Source organism: Triticum urartu, chromosome 4, assembly GCF_003073215.2.
Source record: "Triticum urartu cultivar G1812 chromosome 4, Tu2.1, whole genome shotgun sequence".
NCBI lineage: Eukaryota > Viridiplantae > Streptophyta > Magnoliopsida > Poales > Poaceae > Triticum > Triticum urartu.
The window spans coordinates 204944951-204970481 of NC_053025.1; positions in this window are offsets into that span (position 1 = coordinate 204944951).

Below are 25531 nucleotides of genomic sequence, written 5' to 3' on the forward strand. Positions count from 1 at the left end.
TATAGAGAGTCTAATGGCACTACACACTTGTTTATTGAATCTGCTAACTTTGGGAATCAAAGGGTAGAGTCCATCCACGCATCTACCTCGGTAAAGGATCTGCTAACTTTATTGAATCTGCTAACTTTCGTGACCTGATCCTTGATCAAGAAAAAGAATGGGTGAAACTCTAGAAAACATGATTGTCAAGAGCAATACGATGCACAGAAAGAAGATTTTTCGATGAGCTAGGACAATGATGAATATTGTTAAGATGTATATCTCTATGCGGGGAATGAATAATTGAATGACCAATATTGCTTATCTCCATACCTGAACCATCAACATTATGGACTTGATCATGCCCTTTGTATCTTTCATGCATGGTGACCTTCTCTAGCTCACGGGTGATGTGGTCGGTGGCTCCAGAATCCACATACCAATTTGAATCCGCACCATAGCCTGCACCATAGCTTGTGTTTGCCGCAGCAGCAATTTTCTTCTTGCGTGAGTTATCTTCAGCATATCGCCACTTGCATTCTTTTGCTATGTGATTAGTTTTCTTAAAGATCTGGCACTTGCCCTCATACTCATCATACCCATGAAAATTGTTATTGTAGTTGTTTTGACCGCCCCTATTGTTGTTGTAGAAGGGTCGGCCTCCTCCCTGGTGATGGTTGTTGTAGTTGGAGCCGCCGCCGCCGTTGTTGGAGTAGTGGCCGCCGCTACCACCCCCGTACTGGTTGTCGTTGTCGCCTTAGTGGCCAGCGCCGCCACCGTTGGGGTAGTAGCCACCGCCGCCATGCCCATCACGATGAGAGCCGCCACCGCCGCCACCGTTGCCGCGGTAGCCTTTGGGCGGGCCACCTCCATGGCCGCGCGATGCGGCGTTGGCCAACGACTTGAAGGCGCCGGCGACGTGCCCTGGAACATCTCCACCCTCTGATCGAAGGTAGCAACCATGCCGAAGAGCTCATGTACAGAAACATCATCAGGGCGAACATCAAGGGCAGAGATAATCGGTTGGTATTCCATGTCTAGGCCAGAGATGATGTGGGAGATGAGCTCATTTTCTGTGATAGGTTTGCCGGCTGTAGCTAACTCATCGGCAAGACCTCGCATGTGACTGAAGTATGTAGCGGCAGATTGGGTTCCTTTCTGGGTGGTGGTGAGGGAGATGCGAACGTGGTTTGCTTTGGAGCGGGATTGGGCGGAAAACATATTGGCAAGGGCTGTCCAGATTGCATGAGATGTATCTAGGGAAGCAACCTGAACTAGTACCTCCTTTGAGAGATTGCGGAGTAGATAGGCAATGATTTGTTGATCTTGGATCAACCAAGGAGCATAAGTAGGGTTAGGGACGACCTGATCTTTTCCCTCGGAGGTTTTGCTGACTAGGGTTTTTGCTGGTTCGACAATGGTTTGGTCGAGGTATCCAAAGAGGCCGGCCCCCATGATCTGGGAGCGGGTTTTGAGCACTCCAGAGAACATAGTTCGATCTGGTGAGAGGTTCTGAAACATTGTTGTTGAGGCCGGAGGAAACTACGGCGGTGGAGGTCGACATAGTCGAGTTTTGGAGAAGGATAGCTAGACGAGATGGAAGAAGATGGCTCTGTATACAATGTGGAAAGTGGTGGAAGCGTTCCTACTCTCCATACAGGGAGAGCCGCATGATATATATTGATATGGAGCGAGAGGCGTCTCATGGCGTTACAGGATGCGATCGTAGGCTAACGATCGAGAGATACAATCGGGAGAAGTGATAGAAAGATAAGAGGGAATTAAAACAAACTCTATCTCTAACTACCTAAGATAAACAAGGCCCACATAGCCGACGTGACACCAATCGTGACATGATGTTTAACACTCACCACTTCACCGGAGCCGCTTCAGCGACTGGCTTGTCCACCGCTCTAGATCTCCTTGACCGCCATCATGGTCCATCGCATCAGATCTGCTTAATCGGCACCCTCGTACACCACAACGTAGTCCCTTGACTGACTCCCTCGTCCGCCCCTTCGATGGCCCTTCATACAAGCCCTCGTCTGCCACAACAGATTCGCCTCACTGAAAGCACTGTACAACACGCCCGCCAAAGCCTTCGTCCACTGCACCGGACCCGCTCGACAGACGCCATATTCAACTCCATCGGCCCTGCTTTACCGATGCCACAGCCTCATCAGGTTATTTCGATTCGTACTCCTTCAGTTTTTCTATTTATCGTGCAACTGTTCACTTACCACAAATGAGCTTTCATGTATGTCGACAAGCGCCGCAACCGTAGCACCGGAGCCGCTTCAGCGACGGCGACAGCCGGCCCAAACTCAACCGCAACACGAGCACCATCGACGATCCTTAGCTATCAAGTATGACAACGATACCCATACGCCGCCGAGAATCAGGTACTATTATCCAATGGCCGGCGCCTACGTTCACTTTCCTAGCATAAGCACCGCACCTTTGAATTTCTTCAGGGCATCATTCAGTTTTTCATGAGACGCGTTATTCTGCTTGCACCTGTAGGGCCATACTTCTGGCAGTGAACATGTTACATGTGCTAAATTACATACAAGTGCCCATATAGTTAATATGCTTTAGTTTTGTTCCGATGCCACCTGTTGGTTCCATCAGACTGCTTAATGTTCTCTATGCTTAATTACACATCAGCAAACTAGCATGTGGTTCCGCTGCTTTTTGTTCGTTTTACCCTACATTTTCTGATACTAGCTATTACGTCACTGCTCCGAGCCTCTGTTCATCACTTGTTTGTGTGTTCTTGATCTTCCCAAGTTGCATGCCTAATTTGATGCTTCTATTAATTATGGAGCTGCCAACCCCATCTAGCAAAATATTTGTTCTTTTGGGGCTGGCACCACGAACAAGCATGAAAATAGAGGGAAGAAGATATATTGTCATGTATGCACACACCCTTCTTTCATTAGTTTAGATGAACCATTGATGATCAATTCGGACCAGTGCATGCAATTAACATTAATTTTACCTAAATAGATGGTGCAGAATAAACTACAACAACTAGATTTGCAACCACGGGATGCTGACGATATCTTCAAAGAACATTGCAACATCAGCTAGGCTTCACAGCAACATATGGTAAGCCAGTGTTTTTTTGTTCATGTGAAATGTAATGCGAGTGGGCTGCTTTCTTGGCTTGTGCCCTCAACGTGTAATCCTACCGAATTAAAAATAGCTTAGTTGTCTGCTTTGCTGTATTGCTTGATTCGAATGCTTATTTGTTGTTACGCTATACCTGAGTTGGCCAATATGTCAGCAGTGCCTGCTGTACTATCGTAAAGAAATGGTACTATTTCCTCTCAACTTAATGTACTATTTCATTTGAGTCCTTAACTTTTCCTCTCAACTTCATCACAAGACTGTCTTCGTAGTTTATATGAGGCCACACTGTTAAGTGCTTTCTGAGATTATTTCAACTGCTTAGATGCCTTGGCAACTTAAATATAGCGGTTGTACACTCCCTTTCAACTAGGGATGTCAACTGGGTCCCGTTTAATCCCGATTAAAGTCCACTAGTGGTATGACAGTTCAAAAGAGTTTTTGTTTTTTGAGGAAAATGAACTAGGGAGGTAGCAAAAACTAACTAGATGGGACTGGTGGATGTCGTTTATTTGCCACTTACATCCCTAGTTTCATCTTACCATTTTAATTTATTTTCAGCTGATGCTGCTTCGAACCATTTAAATATAGTTTGCCATGCTCGGCAATAATTCGTTTGTTGTTTACCATGTAAGCTTACTGCCTGGATCATACGATAACTATCTCTTACTGATGTCCAGCGGAAACCTTTCAGGATTCCGTTCACACTAGGACACAATGTACAACCCCAGAATCTATTTGTGGAAGCAGGGCGCCATCCATGTTACCAGATGGTAGCAGTTCAGAGGCAACACCGCCGGAGAGCAGTCTGAGCATAGATATTATAGTGCTTGAGGCTCTACTAGAGGCAGAAAGAGATGGTGTGGCTGCCATGAATGAGGTAATCTTTATCTTGAGGCTGGAAATTACGGAATTAGCGGCACGCATTATGCAAGCAACCCAAGAATCGGAGGAAGTAAGAATGTTGCATTTGAAGACGGAGGAGGTCCTGCTGTTTCTGCTATCTGAAGCCGAAGGTAATCCCGGTTCTTCTTTAGATACCAGTTGAAATTGTCATTAGATTATTGTACTTGCATGTTGTGTCATGTCTCCGAATGGGTTATGTTGTAAGACCCCATATGTTGTCCATGTGTTGTAATGATCCGAATTTTTTAGGTGAGGTAATCCTCAGTACTTGTATGATTGACATAAGGTGAACTGTTTTTCGTGTGAGCATATTGTATTGGATGAAATTACTGTTTGACTCAGAGTGTATCCAACCTACTGAATTTGAAGATCACGGCATTTCTAAATCATTATCATATATAAAGGTGGAATAAATCTTTGTTGTGGTTTTGAAGAAATAAATAACAAAACATACAATTATCTGTCGATATTCGTAATCGAATACAAATTGGATTTGAATTTAGTTTGCCAGGTCCCAGGGTAAACGTGAATGCTAATTCTCCCAAGTTTTGAACGAAGCGGCTAAACACCCACTATAATTTTGGGCTGCCCGAAGCAAGTGTTTGCGAGATGGAAATTACTGTCTACCCCTAACACTTGACATCCTTACTGACCGGATTTATACTGCTGTCGATAGGGGTAGACTAGTAACTTCAATCAGACGTGACACGACGGCCTCTGAGCCCATTCAGACATGGTGGGCGCCAAACGTGGGCGGCAAAACACATTTGATTCAAGCTCGTCTGAAAGACATGTGTCTCTTCCTCCATTTCCCCATTCATACATGGTGGGCGGCAGAACAAACTCTCCTCGTCCGAAATCGATGTAGGCTAATATTTTAAATAGGGGTAGATGTGTAACTCCCATCAGACGTGACACAACCGCCCTACCTGTCAGCCCCGTTCATACACCGTGGGTGCCAACCATGCGTGGCAAAACACCCTCTCCTTGCCCGAAATAGTTACCGGCAAATATTTGGGAGATGCGAGATTACCGTCCTATCCCCAACCGACGCGATGTCCGAAATTTTAAACGGGGGATAAGTTCTTAACTTTCCCCCATTTCAGAGAAGCGCGTCCCGAAGTTTGAGATCCCCCCTCCCCTCCATTTCCCCATTCATACACCGCCGGCGGCACGACAATCTCCGCACTGCGGCCAGCCTCCTCCGTCCGCCACTCCATCCTCCACCTTGCCGGAGCCGCTACCCCTACCCCGTCGTCCACTACAAGAGATGGACGCCTCTCATCCACGGCACTGGACCAGGATCCTTTCATCGCCTCCTCTCGCTTCATCAGCGTCGTCGTCCACCTTGTCATTTCCGCTCCTACGACCGCCTCGTCCACGACAATAGGATATATCCCACGACCCGGCCGTCTACCGTCTAAAGTATTCTTCCCCGCCACCGACAGCCATCGCACCTGCAGCACCCTCAATGTATCAGCATAGGCCTACACGGCGTCGCAAGAGAGGTGGTACTCTTCCAAATGTGCTTAAGTTATTGATCTCACCCGGAAAATATATCGTAATTTGTTTACTGTACTTTTCTTGTCCGTACCAAATCGTAGTGGCTAGTTGAAACCAAACATTGGTTGCAAAGTAGCTTTGTCTGGTTTGCACCTTCAGATCCTCCATGGCACGGGCACTACACTCGTAAAGCTTATGGTTTCCCCCCTTTATATTCAGTACGATCATCGTAGGTGCTTCGTGTCATGCTAGCACTGCTCCTCAAGACCTCAATCCAAAGCTTACGTGTTGAAATACGAATCTGATATGATGCTCATATCACTACAACAGAGAACGTTTAATTGGTCACCTAATGTTCCTATATTCGTTTCGAAAAGCATGTGCGCCGCCCACTAGTCCAGCTAGTTCCACTTTCCTAATTTTTCTCTTGGTGCTTAGGGTTTTCCCCTTTTATCTACTCTACTATGATCTACGTAGGTGCTTTCTGTCATACTAGCATTACTCCACCTTTCAAGCTAAACAACACAACACTCAGAATTCGAAAGCTTGGTTGTTCAAATATGATTGTGATATGATACTGATATTAGTTAACCGACACATTTAATTGGTTAGCTGAAAGTCCCACTTGAGTTTCCAAATGCTTGTCACGACATATAGAGAGACAACATAATTGCATTTCTTTATCACTTGTTGACTATACTTTCTTGTCCATACCAAATCTTAGTTGTTATTTCAAAGCAAACATCGGTTGCTAACTACCCTTTGCGCGGTTTGCAGCTTCAGATCTGCCATCCCACTGCCACGGTCAACAATAAACTCATCATGCTTATGTTTTCCCCATTTTATGATGACCACAATCAGCCTACATGGTTCGTGTCGTAATAGCACTGTTCCACCCATCGAGCTAAACAAGCTTAGTTGTACAAATTCATATCTGATATTATTGTTGATATTAGTAAAACTGAGAGATGTTTAATTGGTTAGCTAAATGTTCCTACTTTAGTTTCGAAATGCATGTGAGCCACATATGGAGAGACCGGAAAGAATAGTATTTCTCTGTGCGCCCTGGTTCATCATGGGTGGCCAACCGACAATGTATTGAAAGACTTGTAATATCTTCAATCTGCTTGCTCTTCTGCTCTTCTTTAAGATGATACTCTTCTCTTGCGGTCAACTGGTCAGGTTGAGTTGTTCTCCCTTAGTATATTTTGAATCTGTCAGGTCAGGTCGACTTGTTCTTCTTTACCATATGTAGAAGCTATCATCTGCGAATTGTCATCACTTCTAGAGCTCTCATATTTTGAGTAGTAGGCCACATTATATTAATGCACACAACAAATTACAGCATGCATGGCATCTTTTAAAAGAATTGCAGAGATAGCACAAAGGGGTTTACAGGGAGGCAGTATTGGATTAGAATCACTTCTGCATTATAAAGAAAATCTCACTTGTTTTTATGTTTTCATGCATGTCAGATATTGAACATTATCAAAATGAATATGAGAATGGTAGCACGAGAGGAATATTGCAAAACGATCCACTGGCTAACAAACTTGGCATGGTGGAGGATGGCCTATCTTATTCACCCATCAAGGTGCTTGCTCTAACTTTGCAAAGTTGTATTGGTCGCACATATTTTGCATCTGACCTCTTGCATTAATTCTACTTTGTTACACCATCTGCTTAGTTTAAGCATCATATATGAGTATATGCCATACCTATCCATTTTCTGTACCTATTCCATGTGTCGTCATACTATGTTTTTCCAGTCAAATGTTGTTCTTTCGTAATAGATGTCCAAAAGGAAGAGGGTGAGTGCAGATCCTCAAGGAGTACAAACTAGGTATTTGGAAAAGGTAGTGATACCTGTTAAATCAGACAGGTCAGCAGCCATAGAAAACACAGGCCCAACTATACCACACTTTACCCCTACTCCAATGGCCAAACCCCTATTAGAACTGCTGGGAGCCCAGTGTCAGGTACTGTCTATGATATCAATTCAAAATTTGAACTCCTAAATTTCTGCTAGTGCCTTACCTTCTCTCTTGTATGGAAACTAATTTCAGATGAATCTCCTTGCTCAAAGGATAATACGATCTCAAAACAATAATGGGCTCTGCATTGCTCTTGTCAGTACCTCTCTCCCTTTTGCCTTGTAACGCTGTACTTAATTAATTGCTATTTGATTATGTATTATCAGTCTGCACCTGAGCTTCATTATCCTCTGTTTCGTCCAATATTATTTGATCTATCTTTACTCTTTGCAAAATGTAGAATAGTGGCAACGCTTATAAAGAATTTTCTTTGGGGAATTTATTGAATTATCCTTCCATCAACATGGAGAAGGGCTTTGTCTAGCCCGTGTTAACATGTAATGTAAGTTCATCCTTCTCAAGCCTTCAAACTTTGTTCTAGTATAGATTTGGATAGGCATCATTTCCTCCACTGCTGTTTGCTTTGCTATTTACATATGATTGTAGTTGTAAAAACATGTTCCTTATGAAGAACAAATCAATTTATTTGCTTATACAATTGTGAAACCTGTTACGTGTCTCCTTGTTTCTCTTTCAGACTCGTATCTCTTATGCCAGGCAGAACTTTAGGGAAGATCGTGAGCCAAACCATCTTGAGGACAGCGAGATGACCCCAAGGTCCTGTCTTGATGAAGACAGTGAGTTGAAGCTACTCACCAGCAGGTGTGAGACAACCTCTGTGCAGTCGCTACCTCAATCAGTTCGACTTCTTCAGTCTAAACTTAAAGCGGAAAGGCTTGCTTCAGCTCAGCTCTGACTTGAAGTCAAAGATGCAATGAAGATGTCACAGGACTACCGTGCGCACCATCATGCCTTAAATATAGTGTTGGTGCATCTATCATTGACACAACTGAGGTCTACTCAGCTTCTTTAGCTGTTTGGGGGGCCCGACCTGGCCAGGCCTAGTGCCCTCTGAAGTGCTCTCAGTTTTGTATATTCTTTTGTCAGCGGATTTATTTGCACTGGTGGCGAACTTTGATGCCTAGTGGATGTAATATGTGTGATAGCCGTGATAGCCTAGCGTAAGTTGCTTGCTTATTTATTTCCTTGTTGTCTTGTTTATTTGTTTGCTTGTAGACATTGCAGTTCTTTTTCCATGGTTTGCTAGTGGCTGCAATAACCTATTTTTTAAAGCTAGGCCACAATAACCATGGGCTAATATTTACTGTAGTGACACTGGGCCTCCTACGGGCCGTAGAAACAGTGGGCCTTCTACGGGCCGTAGAAATAGTGGGCCTTCTACGGGCCATAGAAACAATGGGCCTTCTACGGGCCGTATCATCAATGGGCCTTATACGGGCAATATGATCGACTGGCCAAACATGGGCCAATAACAGGCCGCATTATGGCCATAAATGGGCTAGAGTTGGAATCGTCCATTGATGGGCCAACCATAACGGGTCATCGTTAATAGGTCGTATTTGATGACGCTATGAAAACTGCCCAACGTATTAACGGACCACAAACGGGCCGACTGTAACCACGGGCTGAATTTGGCCCACAAGCAGAAACTGACAGTAACGGGCCGTAAGTAAACGAATGCTGGAAATGAGCCCAAGAATAAATGGGCTCTGAGAAGGACGAAAGATAACATGGTCTAGAAACAGCCCAACGGAATAACGGGCCGTTAAAGGGTATAAAGTGATACACTGTTCATTACAGGCCAGTTTCACCATGGGCCGTTAATGGGTGTAAAGTGATACACTATTCATTACGGGCCAGTTTCACCACAGGCCGTTAATAGGCCAAGAGTTACATAGGGCCTCATATGGGCTGAAAGATGTCATGGGCCATACATGGGCCAGAAGTGAAAATGGGTTGGAATCATATTGGGTGGCCCAAATGACGCTACTGGGCCTAATTCGGATAGGGCGTAACGGGCCATGGGTTAGCGGGCTGTAAATGGGCTATATGCGAACATGCCGTTAACAGGCTTTACATGGGCCGGCCCGCCACCTTTTGACCAAGTCAAACGGGCCGGCCTTTTCACAGGAATGGGCCTTTGTTGGGCCGTGCCACGTGTCGACGTATCATAGGCGCCTTCTGTCCAATGAGTGGATGACATATGTCCCAACGATGAGCCGACACGTGTTTCCTCCTGCCAATGATGATTTTACACGTGGAAAATCCCCATTGGTCGAGGCTGTTAACGGGTTATCGGATCCAAAACCCGACCCGATAGCTTAACGGCGTTCCGTTACAGTGGATGCCACGTGTCGGTCACCCTTGACGAAAGCACTTCTGTGACGCGGGATTTATCGTCATGGAAGTGGACACTTCCGTGATGATAATTTTGGTAATGTCATGGAACACTTCTACAATAGCACAGGTATGACTATCTTGATTCTGTCATAAAATCGTCATGGATGTACATGCATGACAGAAAATGCGACCTACTGTGACAAACACATATCATCACAGAAGTGTATTTTTTTGTAGTGATATAATGGTGAAGAAAAGGTACATGTGGAAAAGTAACACGTGTGCGGGGGGCATAGAGCCCGGAACATAGTTATATTAAGCTTCTGTATAAGAAGCCCCCAGGTATAATGAGCACGCCTAGCGTGTCAAGATTGTGTAGTCAAGACACATTTTAACCATTTAAGTCCGTGAAGAAAAAGGGAAGAAAGAAAGAAAGAAAAGACAGATAGCGGATATATAAAAAATTGACGGAGGTAAGGAGACGAATACAGAGTCCAGCACTAGGCGTAGAACCTTCGGAGTCTGGCTGCATTCCATGCATGGGTTTGGCTCGAGTCGATTGTCCGATGCATCCCGCAGACGGTACGCTCCACCGGTCAGAACTTTGTCAATAATGAAGGGACCTTCCCATTTGGGCTTGAGCTTGTTCTTTTTCTTCTCTGGTAGGTGTAGAACAAGTTCGCCAATGTTATAAGTTTTGGCCCGTACTTCTCTGCTTTCATACCGCCGAGCCTGTTGCTGATAGAATGCGGAGCAGGCTTTTGCCACGTCACGCTCCTCCTCCAGGGAGTCCAAACTGTCCTGCTGATCAAGCTCGGATTCTTTCTCTTCACACATGCACACTCAAGGTGAGTCATGAATAATGTCGCAGGGCAGTACCGCCTCTGCGCCGTACACCATAAAGAACAGTGTGTATCCGGTAGTGCGATTCGGCGTGGTTCGAGCTTAATGCCGCTCATGATAAGACCATTTGCTTGCTAGACTTGACCGTTAGTTTGCGGGTGATAGACAGAGGCATAATCGAGCTAAATGCCCATGTTGCTGCACCAAGTTTTTACATCGTCGGTTGTAAAGTTCGAGCCGTTATCGGTGATGATGCTGTGGGGGACGCCGTAACAGTGTACAACCCCGGATATGAAGTCTATCACCGGTCCGGACTCGGTCATTTTAACTAGTTTGGCTTCTATCATTTGGTGAATTTACCCACCATGACCAATAGGTATTTTTTCTTATGGCTTCCCCCTTTAAGGGGTCCGACCATATCAAGCCCCCAGACCGCAAAGGTCCAAGTAATGGGGATTGTTTGGAGAGCGGTAGGTGGCATATGGCTTTGGTTTGCAAAAAGCTGGCAACCGACGCAACGTTGAACGAGGTCATGTGCGTCTTTTCGGGCCGTCGGCCAGTAAAAACCTATACGGAAGGCCTTGCTTACAAGGGCCCGAGCTGCGGCATGGTGGCCGCCAAGTCCATCATGAATTTCTACCAAAAGTTGTCGTCCTTCCTCTTCGGAGATGCACCTTTGAAGTACTCCGGTAGCGCTTTTCTTATAAAGCTCTCCCTCGTGGACCTTGTAGGCTTTAGACCGCCGCGCAATGCAACGTGCCTCGTTTGGGTCATCAGGGAGTTCTTGCCAAGTTAGGTAAGCCAAGAAGGGTTCTGTCCACGGGGCGATGACAGCCATAATCACGTGGGTCGAAGGTGTTATTTCGGTGGTAGAGCCTCCGATTACGTCAGAGTGTTCGGGGTCTGGTGTTGTGGCCGGATCCGGACTATTTTTGCCGGTCTCCCCTTCCGACACCACGGATGGCTTAAACAGCCTTTCCAAGAAGATATTAGGTGGGACAGGGTCGCGCTCTACGCCGATGCGGGCGAGGATATCCGCCGCTTGATTGTTTTCTCGGACCACAAGGTGGAATTCGAGGCCCTCGAACCGAGCTGACATTTTGAGGACGACATTGCGGTAAGCCACCTTTTTTGGGTCCTTGGCATCAAAGTCCCCATTTATTTGAGATATTGCGAGGTTCGAATCCCACCGCACCTCTAGGCGTTGGATGCCCATGGAGACTGCCATCCGGAGACCATGCAACAGGGCCTCATTTTCTGCTGCATTGTTGGAGTCTGTGTATTTGGAGTACGTATTGGACTGTATCTCCGGTGGGGTATGTCAGGATGACGCCTACCCCCAGACCAGCCAGCATCTTAGAGCCATCAACGTGCATGATCCAATTGGAGTACGCGCCATACTCTTTAGGGAGTCCGGCTTCCGTCCATTCGGCGACGAAATCAGCCAGTACTAGCGACTTAATGGCTCGTCGTGGTTTATATGTTATGTCGAACGAGAGGAGCTCGACAGCCCATTTAGCAATCCGGCCCGTGGCATCGTGGTTATTTATTATGTCGTTGAGTGGTACTTCGGAGGCCACCGTAATTGAACACTCTTGAAAGTAGTGTCGTAGTTTCTGGGATGCCATGAAGACGGCGTATGCTATCTTTTGATAATGTGGGTACCGTGATTTGCATGGAGTGAGGACGGTGGATAGGTAGTATACCGACTTTTGAAGCGGGAACTTATGTCTGTCCGTCTCTTGTTCGACGACGAACACTGCGCTTACAACTTGGTGTGTTGCCGCTATATATAACAACATTGGTTCGCTGACATTGGGCGTGGCCAAGATTGGGTTGGTGGCCAATACGGCTTTTATTTCTTCCAATCCGGCCGTGGCCGCATCCGTCCACTCGAAGTGTTCGGTGCATTGAAGAAGGCGATAAAGAGGTAGTGCCTTTTCTCCTAATCGGGAGATAAAGTGGCTTAAGGCAGCCACGCATCCAGTTAACATCTGGATTTGCTTGAGGTATGTTGGGATAGCCAACTGTGACAAATCTTGGATTTTAGTCGGATTTGCTTCAACACCTCTATTGGAGACGATGAAGCCAAGAGCTTTCCGGCGGGCACACCGAAAACACATTTTTCCGGATTGAGCTTGATGTCATATGTACGGAGATTGTCGATCGTGACCACATCGTCTATTACAGATTCGATGTGTCTTGTTTTAATGACCACATCGTCTACGTATGCCTCCACTATTTTCCCGATTTGTGTTTGTAGGCATGTCTGAATCATGCGTTGCAGCCTGATGTCATAGGTTGCACCGGCGTTTTTGAGCCCAAAAGGCATGGTGTTAAAACAGAAGGGGCCGTATGGAGTGATGAATGCCGTTGCGGCTTGATCGGGCTCCGCCATCTTAATTTGATGGTATCTAGAGTATGCGTCGAAGAAGCACAATGAGTCGTGTCCTGCGGTAGCGTCGATAATTTGATCGATGCGGGGTAGGGGCAATGGATCCTTAGGGCAAGCCTTGTTAAGGTCCTTGAAATCGCCACATAGGCGCCAGGATTTGTCCTTCTTTGGTACCATCACCAGGTTTGCTAGCCAGTCCGGATGTTTTATTTCTCTAATGAATCCGGCCTCGAGTAACTTGGCTAGCTCTTCTCCCATGGCTTGTCGCTTAGGCTCATAGAAACGCCGAAGAGACTGCTTGACCAGCTTGAACCCCTTTAGAATGTTAAGTTTATGCTCGGCCAGCGTGCGTGGGATTCCTGGCATGTCTGAAGGATGCCAGGCGAAGATGTCCCAATTCTCGGGCAAGAACTCCCGCAGTGCGGCGTCTGTTGTGGGGTTCAGTTATGCCCCGATGGATGTTGTTTTTTTAGGGTCCGTTGGGTGGACCTGGAATTTGACTATTTCGTTTGCTGGTTTAAAAGAGGTGTACTTGGGTCTTTTGTCGAGTATCACGTCGTCCCTGTCCACCGTGGAGCGCAGCGTAGTTAGTTCTTCGGGCACAAGGGCTTCGGATAACGCCTCGAGGGCTAGTGCGGCGGTTTTATTTTCGGCACGGAGTGCTATGTCCGGATCACTAGCCAGAGTGATGATTCCATTGGGCCCGGGCATTTTGAGCTTCATGTACCCGTAATGGGGTATAGCTTGGAAGATCGTGAATGCCTCCCACCCTAAAAGGGTGTGGTATCCTCTACTGAAAGGGGCCACTTGGAATGTTATTTCTTCGGACCTATAATTCTCCGGCGTGCCGAATACCACATCTAGTGTGATTTTCCCGCACATCGTGCCTCCCGACTAGGGATGATTCCTCTAAAGGTCGTGCTGCTTTTCTCAATGCGGCTCTTGTCTATTTCCATTTTGCTAAGAGTTTCCTCGTAGTTGAGGTTTAATACGCTGCCACCATCCATGAGCACTTTAGTAAGCCGGAAGCCGTCCACAATTGGACTAAGGACCAAAGCGGCTGGTGATCGGGCTGTTCGGAATTGAGATTCACTAGCATTGAAGGTTATGGTCGTGTCGTTCCATGTATTTATTGCTGCAACATGGCAGACTTCAGCAAGGCTGCGGAGTGTTCGCTTGCGCCTATTATTTGAGGCGAAGGTCTCGAAGACTGTCAGTACTGTATTGTTATTTTCCACGGGATGGTGCTATGTTGTATTTTTTATGAGGATATCCTCGCCGCTCTTGGCCACCTGCCGGAGTATCCAACATGCTCTAAGGCTGTGTGTTGGCATGGTATCTGCTGTACTGTGAATTTTGCATGGCCCATTGAGCCATCCTACCAATACAGTTCTACGCCCTGTAGTGGGCTTTTGTTTCTTTGTAATTGGATCGGGTGACTTATGAGAGTACACCCTTTTAGTTCGGACGGGGGGTTTAGTGAGAGCCGGAGGGTCCCAGAATTTAGTTTTGGTTTTCCAGGCGCTTTCTGTCACACAGTACTTCCGTACTATGGCCACCAAGTCAACAAAGTGTGCTATGTCATGGCGACTTATGGCGTTGAGGATTCCCTTGTCCATGCAATTTTTGCAAAAGAATGAAATTGCGTCTTCCTCACGACTGCCCTTGACCTTGCTCATTACAAGGAGGAATCTGGCCCGATAGTGATGTACTATCTCTTGGGGCTCTTGTCTAATGTGGGAAAGATCACTTGAGTCTGGGTGGGTGGGCAGATTTAGGTCCGAACCCTGACCCGATCTGAGACCCAGGGGCGGAGGAGTTTCTGAGCTTGGCAGTTCGGGCTCCGAGATGTTGCCCAATAGTTCTGGCCCACTGTCTGATTCTAGGTTCGAAGCTTGGGCCATGTCCTCCCGTGGACGGGTATCCGGCTCGGAGAGCTCGGGAATTCGGACATAGTTTGTACTCGAAATAGAGGAAGAATTGCTACATTACTCCTCCACCACCGCTATCTGATGGGTGACCGGCAGAGAGTTAATCTCCCTTTGGTCGGGTTTAAGCCCGATCCAATCATAATCCGTTGCGACTCCCAGGGTGGCGATGCGATCCAAGAGCTCGTTCAAGTAAGAGAGCTCTATTGGATCAATCTACTCGGTGAATCTCGAGCCGACGTGGAGGCTGTTTTTGATGACCCAAGAAGTCATCGTCGACGCGATGGCCGAACGGGCGGTCATGACGAAGCCGCCTAGTCAGAGAGTTTGGCCTATAGCCAGGGCTCCCCCTGAGGTGATGTTGTCCTTGACAACAAGAGGAGCCATCAAGCCTTATCGTGGCGGCACAGTGGGACTCTCAATGAAAGCACCAATGTCTGTGTCAAAACCGGCGGATCTCGGGTAGGGGGTCCCGAACTATGCGTCTAAGGCGGAAGGTAACAGGAGGCGGGGGACACAATGTTTACCCAGGTTCGGGCCCTCTCGATGGAGGTAATACCCTACTTTCCGCTTGATTGATCTTGATGATATAAGTATTACAAGAGTTGATCTACCACGAGATCGTAGAGGTTAAACCCTAGAAGCTAGCCTATGATTATGATTGTTGTCATCCTACGAACTAAACCCTCCGGTTTATATAGACACCGGAGGGGGCAATGGTTACATAGAGTTGGTTACAAGGGAGGAGATCTACATATCTGAATTGCCAAGCTTGCTTTCCACGCAATGGAGAGTCCCACCCGGACACGGGACGAAGTCTTCAATCTTGTATCTTCATAGTCCAACAGTCCGGCCAAAGGATATAGTCCGGCTGTCCGGGGACCCCCTAATCTAGGACTCCCTCACATATTTTCGACGAATTCGATGCCTGGATAGAAGAGATTCTTTGTTCCACGAGAAGCTATGTTCCCCAACTCCGTGGAATATTCTCGGTACTCCATACTAGAATAACATTTCCAGCAAGTATCAATATCAGGAAGGACAAGTACGTTTCGGATGCTAGCTCAGCCAACATATATGATAAGAATATTTGAGTCAATATAAACAGGAACATATTAGGTACGTCCTGTCAGAATGTCAGATACGGAGAAGCAAACCACCCCGGATCAAGACAGTCAGTTAACTCCAATTCAGTGGAAATATTATATAAGAATAAATAAAAGAAACCTGAGTTGGGAACGGTTTCTTCAAGTCAGAAAGATTATTTAATCCTGAACAACCAAATCTCGAGGACGAGATTTCTTTAAGGGGGGGGGGGGGGGGGTTTTTTTTTGGGGGGGGGGGGGGGAGGTTTGTAACAGCCTGGATTTTTGCCCTTTTCTTTTTCCTTTGATTTTCTTGGGTTTCCTGTTTTGTTTTGCTTTTCCGTGGCTATATGGTTCTGAAACTTGGGAAGATCATGTCTTCCTAGGTTTTATAGTGGCTTGTCACCCTCATCATCATCCCAAGATCATGTCATTTCCATCCTTGACCTAACCCATAAATTCTTTTGTTGGGAATATTCCTTTTCTGATAAAGGAATAACCCTTAAACCCTAGGTTGTGAAGCAACCTATATTTCTGTCACTCCTAAAATTCCCAAATAATTCTCATAAATTGTTTGGGTCCTATCTTTCTCAAATATGGCAAAATATTTCATTGCCATGTTCAAGAATAATCCTCCAATAATTCTTTTCCTATTCTGTCCTAAATGGCACTTTGCAAAGGAAATGCTATTTATATTTTCTTGATTGAACCCAAACTTCTTGGACATCTTTTTCTGTCCAAATAATTGTCTCGTGCCAAAATTCAAGACAATTTTCTTAGCAAATATTCCTGAGCAATTTTTCAAATTTCTTGTCTGAGGGAAGTGATTGTGAAGGAAGTACAAGCTAGGCATATCCAAATGAGTTGCAATTTTGCAAGGTCCTTCCTATTATCAAATAATGGCTCTCCACCAAATATGAGCTCATGTAACTCATCTATGTGAGCCCGGCCCCAGATCTTAGTTTCTGGTCAGATTTTCAGTTTGTGAAGCAACTATATTTTATATTTCTTCGTTTAAGCTGAAAATTTTCCAGGGAATTCTTCAATCCATATAAACTCCCTCCAGAAAGTTTTAGCTCAATTAGTAATCCAATTGCCCTATGCAATTTTTCCATGTTTCTGTCCAAAATGAAGCTTTGTGAAGCAAGTGCTACTTTGGTATTTCCAAATGACATGAAACTTTTACAGCAGCTTCATATCATTATCTAAACCCTCTATGCCAAATTTCAGCTCACAGAAATTAAGTATGTGAGTGTATCATCCAAATCCCTAATTCTTGCCAGTTTTGCACTTTCTATAGTAACCCTCATCTAAACTCCTCCCCTTAGTCTGATTTTTGGTGATCATCATCATCGTAGTGTGTGATCATCGCCAGACGAACTCTTTACCACGTCACCAAGGTGGTTTAACCACAGGAAGTTACAAACACCTTCTTACTAATTTACTTTGGCGCTAAGTGCAATTCTCTTCTTTGCCCCTGGACTGATTTATTTCCTCATTTTGACGAAGGACACCAAGGTCCATCTACTAGACATGGTCGGCCACGCCAAAGAGCGCCGCTTGCGCCAGTGCGCATGGTGATCACGCTTGCGTCATGGCTGAACGTGTACTCTGGGTTGTTCCGGCCACTGTTCTCGTCTCCTCCCTCCTCGTCTCGACCTCCACTCATGTCCTGGAGATCGCCCGTGCTCGACTGCATTGCCCTGCATCGGTGCTTCATCGTGGTTCGCCATCAATGCGCTGCTAGAATAGTGCCCATGCGATGCCCCGCCTCTGACCTCCATTAGAGCACTACTCAAGCTCACTTGTGAGCTCCAAAGCCTTCCCCTCGGCTATATAAGCATGCCCCGAGCTCTCCTGCAGCTCACCCACTCCTCCCTTGCCTTTCTAGTCCATAGGAGTGCCCCTACCTCGCCTGGGATCACCTCTGTTCGCCATGGCCGCCTCGGCCTTGGCATGATTCTGGCCAAACCAAGCCTCCCCTCGCTGTTCCGAGACGTTCACCAAGTTCCCCTCATTCCACTCAGAAGCCCCACCCCTCGCCCCTCGCTGGAGATGGCCGCACCACCGAGTCCCACCACCGCCCCGACCGCCTCGATCCTCTCTGTCCTCCTCTCCCCGCGGCCATTCTAGTCCTCCCCAATGCCCTCTCCTCCTCTGAATGGGTGCGCGGTCCTCCCCCGACCCCGCCGGTGCCCTCAGCTCAGCCAGAGGTGGTCGGAGTTGGCCGGGCCCGTCGCCGGAGTCTGCCGCCTTTGCCCTGTCCCCGTGAGCCGTCGTTGTCCCTGCCTCTTCCCGGAGCTGCTGCTGCTCCAGGAAGGAGCAGCGCACCGCCCCGTGCCCTCCGGTGGTCGCGCCCTGGCCGGAGGTGGCCGGAGCTGGCCGGTCCCCTCGCCGCCCCTCCCCTTCTCTGCATCTACTTCACACAAGGCACATGGCGAGCGGGAGGTAGAGGACGAGCGCCAGTGCCCTTCCCCTGCTCCATGGGCCCCACGTGTCGGTGGCCCAGCCACCACTACCCATGTGGCAAGTGGAGACGGTTTTCCCAGAGGACCCATTGGTGATAAAATCTTCACAGATTGGTCATTCTTCTTCCAACCTTGAAAACTTTTCAATCATAGCTCCGATTGAGCCCCCTCCGAGAAAGAACCGCCCGACGTTTTGTTCCGCGGCTTCACCGCACTTCTTCCTGGAGTGTCTGTCACCTCAGGCAAGCCACAATACCCACTTGTATGATAGTCATGCAGTAGCCATGGTTTTCAACTTGAATATTTTATTAAATGTTTGCTTGTTTAAAATATGGTTATCGTTATTTCGGTAATGATTCTTGGCTAGTTCTTACTTTCTTGCTATGTTGTTATGCACTTGGTTATCATGCCCTGCTAGTTGCTAGTATTCCTTTCATATGCTTATGCTTGCTTGTAGTATGTGTGGATGTTGGTAATGGTCTTCGGTGATTGACTGTGGTCTGTCCCGAGTACCGTTGTTATGCATGTTCCATTGCATCCAGTTGGTTAAATGCTTGCATGATGGCATTGTTGATATGATCTTGCATGATATTTATTGTTGATACTAGTGGTCATGCTATGTTTTGGAGAAGTATGTACTTATGATGTTCATGCTAGTCAGCATGCCATGCTTAGTTGAACATGATTCATTGTTGATATGGTGGATAGTTATGTGGTTCTCTCATGATTATGTTGATATCATGCTCATGCATTGTAACTGCATCATGTATTTTATCATGGCTCACCATATTTGCATTCATGTTTAAATGGATTAAATTGAACTTGAACAACTGTTGGCTGAGTCATGGTGCAACCATATCGAACTAATCAGTGCAACCACGCTTACCTTTATGGGAAGGTCCTAACTGGGTCTATTGTCGTGCCTCTCGCCGGTGCCTCCAACGAGGGAAGGTTATGGGCGTGCAGTACCCTGGCCCGGTAAGCAGACATAACCTTGTGTGCCCATTGTTGTTGTTATGTATCCGGGACCCTGTTTGGGACTGTTTATGTTTGGCCACGACGGTGGTCATTGTGTCTTTGGTAGACATGGGGCCACCTAGGACTAGCCAAGTGGGGAGTGAGTCGGAGTGGCCGGGAGAGTGTCATGGCAGTAGATCAGTTTGGTCTGAACGCCATTGGTCCACCCGAATGGGAGTGCGAGGCCATGGGTTCTGTAGTGTGGGTACAGTGTACTAACCTCTGCAAAGTGTATATTAAACCTATTGATAGCCGCGCCCGTGGATAAGGGGCCAATTTGTGTCGGTCACACTATGAGTCAACAGTAATAATAATAATGTGCTTAATAACCACCCCGGTTTGTTGATGAGATAAGTTGGTTGTGATCGCCGGAAAGATCACCGTTTGAGAACAAGTGTTGGGCATGGTTGTGATCGCCGGAAAGATCACCGTTTGAGACCAAGTGTTGGTCATGGTTGTGATTGTCGGAATGATCATCGTGGTATCGAGGATATCGAGCTATTGGATATTCATGATGTTGTGCAAGAATCGTGGGTAAGGATCAAGCTCCTTGTGGTCATTTGATGATTACTACAGTATTTTTTATACCAAGCTTGATTTGATCCTGAGATGATCGTGTAATGTCCGAGGTTGGTAAGTGATGCATGTGATGGTAACGAGGTAACCTGATACGTCTCCAACGTATCTATAATTTTTGATTGCTCCATGCTATATTATCTACTGTTTTGGACTATACTGGGCTTTATTTTCCACTTTTATATTATTTTTGGGACTAACCTATTAACCAGAGGCCCAGCCCAGAATTGCTGCTTTTTTGCCTATTTCAGTGTTTCGGATAAACAGAATATCAAACAGAGTCCAAACGGAATAAAATCTTTGGAAACGTGATTTTCTCACCGAACGTGATCCAGGAGACTTGGAGCCTACTGCAAGGGATCAAAGAGGCGGTCACGAGGGTGGGGGCGCCCCCCCTCCTAGTGGGCGCCACCGACATACTCCTTCCTCCTATATATACACACGTACCCACAAACGATCAGAATAGGAGCCAAAAACCAAATTCCACTGCCGCAACTTTCTGTATCCACGAGAGCCCATCTTGGGGCCTGTTCCGGAGCTCCGCCGAAAGAGGGCCGTCATCACGGAGGGCTTTTATATCATCATAGCCTCTCCGATGAAGTGTGAGTAGTTTACCTCAGACCTTCGGGTCCATAGTTAGTAGCTAGATGGCTTCTTCTCTCTCTTTGAATCTCAATACAAAGTTCTCCCCCTCTCTCGTGGAGATCTATTCGATGTAATCTTCTTTTTACGCTGTGTTTGTTGAGAGCGATGAATTGTGGGTTTATGATCAAGTCTATCTATGAATAATATTTGAATCTTCTCTGAATTCTTTTATGCATGATTGGTTATCTTTGCAAGTCTCTTCGAATTATCCGTTTGGTTTAGCCAACTAGATTGGTAGTTCTTGCCATGGGAGAAGTGCTTAGCTTTGGGTTCAATCTTGCGGTGTCCTTACCCAGTGACAGAAGGGGCAACAAAGCACGTATTGTATTGTTGCCATCGAGGATAACAAGATGGGGTTTATTTCATATTGCATGAATTTATCTCTCTACATCATGTCATCTTGCTTAAGGCGTTACTCTGTTTTTAACTTAATACTCTAGATGCATGCTGGATAGCGGTCGATGAGTGGAGTAATAATAGTAGATGCATAATCATTTCGGTCTACTTGTCACGGACGTGATGCCTATATACATGATCAGGCCTAGATATTCTCATAATTATGCACAGTTCTATCAATTGCTCGACAGTAATTTGTTCACCCACCGTAGAATACTTATGCTCTTGAGAGAAGCCACTAGTGAAACCTATGGCCCCCGGATCTATTCTCTTCATATCAATCTCCATCACTTTTACATTGTTTTACTATTTACTTTGCCTTTACTTTTTTACTTTGCATATTTATATCAAAAATACCAAAAATATTCTATCTATCAGATCTCACTCTCGTAAGTGACCGTGAAGGGCTTGACAACCCCTAATCGCGTTGGTTGCGAGTAGCTATCGCTTTGTGCAGGTACGAGGGACTTGAGCGTGGGCTTCTACTGGATTGATACCTTGGTTCTCAAAAACTCAGGGAAATACTTACGCTACTCTGCTGCATCATCCCTTCCTCTTCGGGGAAAACCCACGCAAGCTCAAGACGTAGCAAGAAGGATTCTGGCGCCGTTGCCGGGGAGTCTACGCAAAAAGTCAACATACCAAGTACCCATCACAATCCCTATCTCCCGCATTACATTATTTGCCATTTGCCTCCCGTTTTCCTCTCCCCCCAATTCACCCTTGCCATTTTATTCGCCCTCTCCCTCTATCCTCCTTCTCTGTTTGCCTTTTTGTTTGCTCATGTGCTAGTTTGTTTTCTTGTCATCATGGCTAGTCTCATATCTTCTCCGTTGTCTCCCGAGAGTGAAGTTCTAAATTTTAAACAAAGGGAGGGAGAAAATCTAAAAGATGCTTGGTATAGGATTTGCAATGCTCAAAATAGATCTACCAGGAAGCAATCTACCTTAGTTCTTCTCCGCAATTTTTATGTTGGTATTAATCCTTGGAATAGATATATCCTCAATACCATTACTGGAGGGAACTTCTTGGGTAGCCATACTTTTGATTCTTATAATGCTATGTTAGATTTATTTGGCTCACCACCTCTTTTGGTTAATGTAACCATGTTAACTTTGGAGCATGTTATGCAAAGACTTGAAATTATTGAAAATAAAGTTGCCACTATTGAATCAATTGAAAATCTAGATAAAAATATCCACAATCAAATTACTCAATACGGATCTAAGGTAGGAATGACTTTGAAAATTATTAAGGAAAAGGAACCCATAGTTAATGAGAAGATGAACTTAGATTCTACTAGAATTGATAAACTTGAGGGTATCATTACCAATTTGGGAACCGCTTTTTCTTCCGTAAAGCATACTCCTAGTCTTCCTACTAAAATTTCCAAGATTATGTATGTCCCTAAAAATAAGGGTGAATCATCTAGTAAGGAAACTGCGATCTTAAATCTATAAGTATTGATCCCAATCTTTTTGCTATCGTTAAGGAACCATTTATTGCAAATGAATTTTTCGATCTTGTGCCTAAAAGTTTGATAATTATTAAAAATAAAGATATTCCTAAAGATGGTAGATACCAAATTGAAGAATTGCCTACCAAAGATGGCAATACCTAGATCTATTCTTGCTCGTTATGCCTAGCTAGGGGCGTTAAACGATAGCGCTTGTTGGGAGGCAACCCAATTTTATTTTTATTCCTTGCTATTTGATCCTGTTTAGTAATAAATAAATTATTTAGCATCAGTTTAGGTTGTGTTTTTTGTGTTTAATTAGTGTTTGTGCCAAGTAGAACTGTTGGGAAGACTTGGGGAAAGTCTTGTTGAACTTGCTGTAAAAAACAGAAACTTTAGCGCTCACGAGAACTGCTGTCATTTTTATTTGAAGAGTGATATTTAGTTAATTATTTTTTAAGATGATTAATAGATAAATTCCTCACGTCCAGAAAATTATTTAAGAATTTTTGGGGTTCCATATCTTGCGCTAGCTACATATTACTACAGACTGTTCTGTTTTTGATAGATTCTATTTTTCGTGTGTTGTTTGCTTATTTTGATGAATCTATGGCTAGTAAAATAGTTTATAATCCAGAGAGAAGTTGGAATACAGTAGGTTTAACACCAATATAAATAAATAATGAGTTCATTACATTACCTTGAAGTGGTCTTTTGTTTTCTTTCGCTAACGGAGCTCACGAGTTTTCTATCTTGAGTTTTGTGTTGTGAAGTTTTCAAGTTTGGGTGAATTCTTTTGATGGATCATGGAACAAGGAGTGGAAAGAGCCTAAGCTTCGGGATGCCCATGGCACCCCCAAGATAATACAAGGACACCAAAAGGTTAAATCTTGGGGATGCCCCGCAAGGCATCACCTCTTTTCGTCCACTTCCATTGGTAATTTACTTGGAAGCTATATTTTTATTCACCAACATGATATGTGTTTTGCTTGGAGCGTGTTGTATTATTTGTGTCTTTGTTTGCTAGTATACCACAATCATCCTTGCTGTACACACCTTTTGAGAGAGCCATACATGAATTAAAGTTTGATAGAATACTCTATGTGCTTCACTTATATCCTTTGAGCTAGATAATTTTGCTCTATGTGCTTCACTTATATCTTTTGAGCTAGATACTTTTGCTCTATGTGCTTCACTTATATCTTTTGAGCTAGATAATTTTGCTCTATGTGCTTCACTTAGATCTTTTAGATCACGGTGGTGGATTCGTTTTAAAGAAACTATTGATCTCTCATGCTTCACTTAAAATTAATTTGAGAGTCTCTTAATAGCATGGTAATTTGCCTAATAATAATATGCTTGGTATTCAATATTTGTGAAACTTTCTTTTGAGTGTCTTGAATACTAAGAAAATATTGAAGCATGATAATTGTTTTGAGATATGGAGCTGATAATATTAAAGTCATGCTAGTTGAGTAGTTGTGAATTTAAAGAATACTTGTGTTGAAGTTTGTGATTCCCGTAGCATGCATGTATGGTGAAACGTTATGTGATGAAGTCGGAGCATGATTTATTTATTGATTGTCTTCTGTATGAGTGGCGGTCGGGGACGAGCGATGGTCTTTTCCTATGAATCTATCCCCCTAGGAGCATGCGCGTAGTACTTTGCTTTGATAACTTCTAGATTTTTGCAATAAGTATATGAGTTCTTTATGACTAATGTTGAGTCCATGGATTATACACACTCTCACCCTTCCACCTTTGCTAGCCTCTCTAATACCACGCACCTTTCGCCGGTATCATACACCTACCATATACCTTCCTCAAAACAGCCACCATACCTACCTATTATGGCATTTCCATAGCCATTCCGAGATATATTGCCATGCAACTTTCCACCATCTAGTTCATCATGACACATCCATCATTGTCATATTGCTTAGCATGATCATGTAGTTGACATAGTATTTGTGGCAAAGCCACCGTTCATAATTCTTTCATACTTGTCACTCTTGATTCATTGCATATCTCGGTACACCGCCGGAGGCATTCATATAGAGAAATACTTTGTTTTAGTATTGAGTTGTAATCATTGAGTTGTAAATAAATAGAAGTGTGATGATCATCATTTAATAGAGCATTGTCCCAATAAAAAAAGAGAGAAAGGCCAAAGAAGAAAAAAGAAGTCCCAAAAAGGGGCAATGCTACTATCCTTTTTCCACACTTGTGCTTCAAAGTAGCACCATGATATAGCGAGTCTCATATATTGTGCTTCAAAGTAGCACCATGTTCTTCATATAGAGAGTCTCATATGTTGTCACTTCCATATACTAGTGGGAATTTTACGTTATAGAACTTGGCTTGTATATTCCAATGATGGGCTTCCTCAAATTGCCCTAGGTCTTCGTGAGCAAGCAAGTTGGATACACACCCACTAGTTTCTTTTGTTGAGCTTTCATACATTTATAGCTCTAGTGCATCCATTGCATGGCAATCTCTACTCACTCACATTGATATCTATTGATGGGCATCTCCATAGCCCATTGATACGCCTAGTTGATGTGAGACTATCTTCTCCCTTTTTGTCTTCTCCACAACCACCATTCTATTCCACCTATAGTGCTATATCCATGGCTCACGCTAATGTATTGCGTGAAGATTGAAAAAGTTTTGAAAAAGTTAGAGTATGAAACAATTGCTTGGCTTGTCATCGGGGTTGTGCATGATTTAAATACTTTGTGTGGGGAAGATGGAGCATAGCCAGACTATATGATTTTGTAGGGATAACTCTCTTTAGCCATGTTATTTTGAGAAGACATAATTGCTTTGTTAGTATGCTTGAAGTATTATTATTTTCTATGTCAATATAAAATTTTTTCTTGAATCTTTCTAATCTGAATATTCATACCACAATTAAGAAGATTTCCATTGAAATTATGCCAAGTAGCACCCCGCATCAAAAATTCT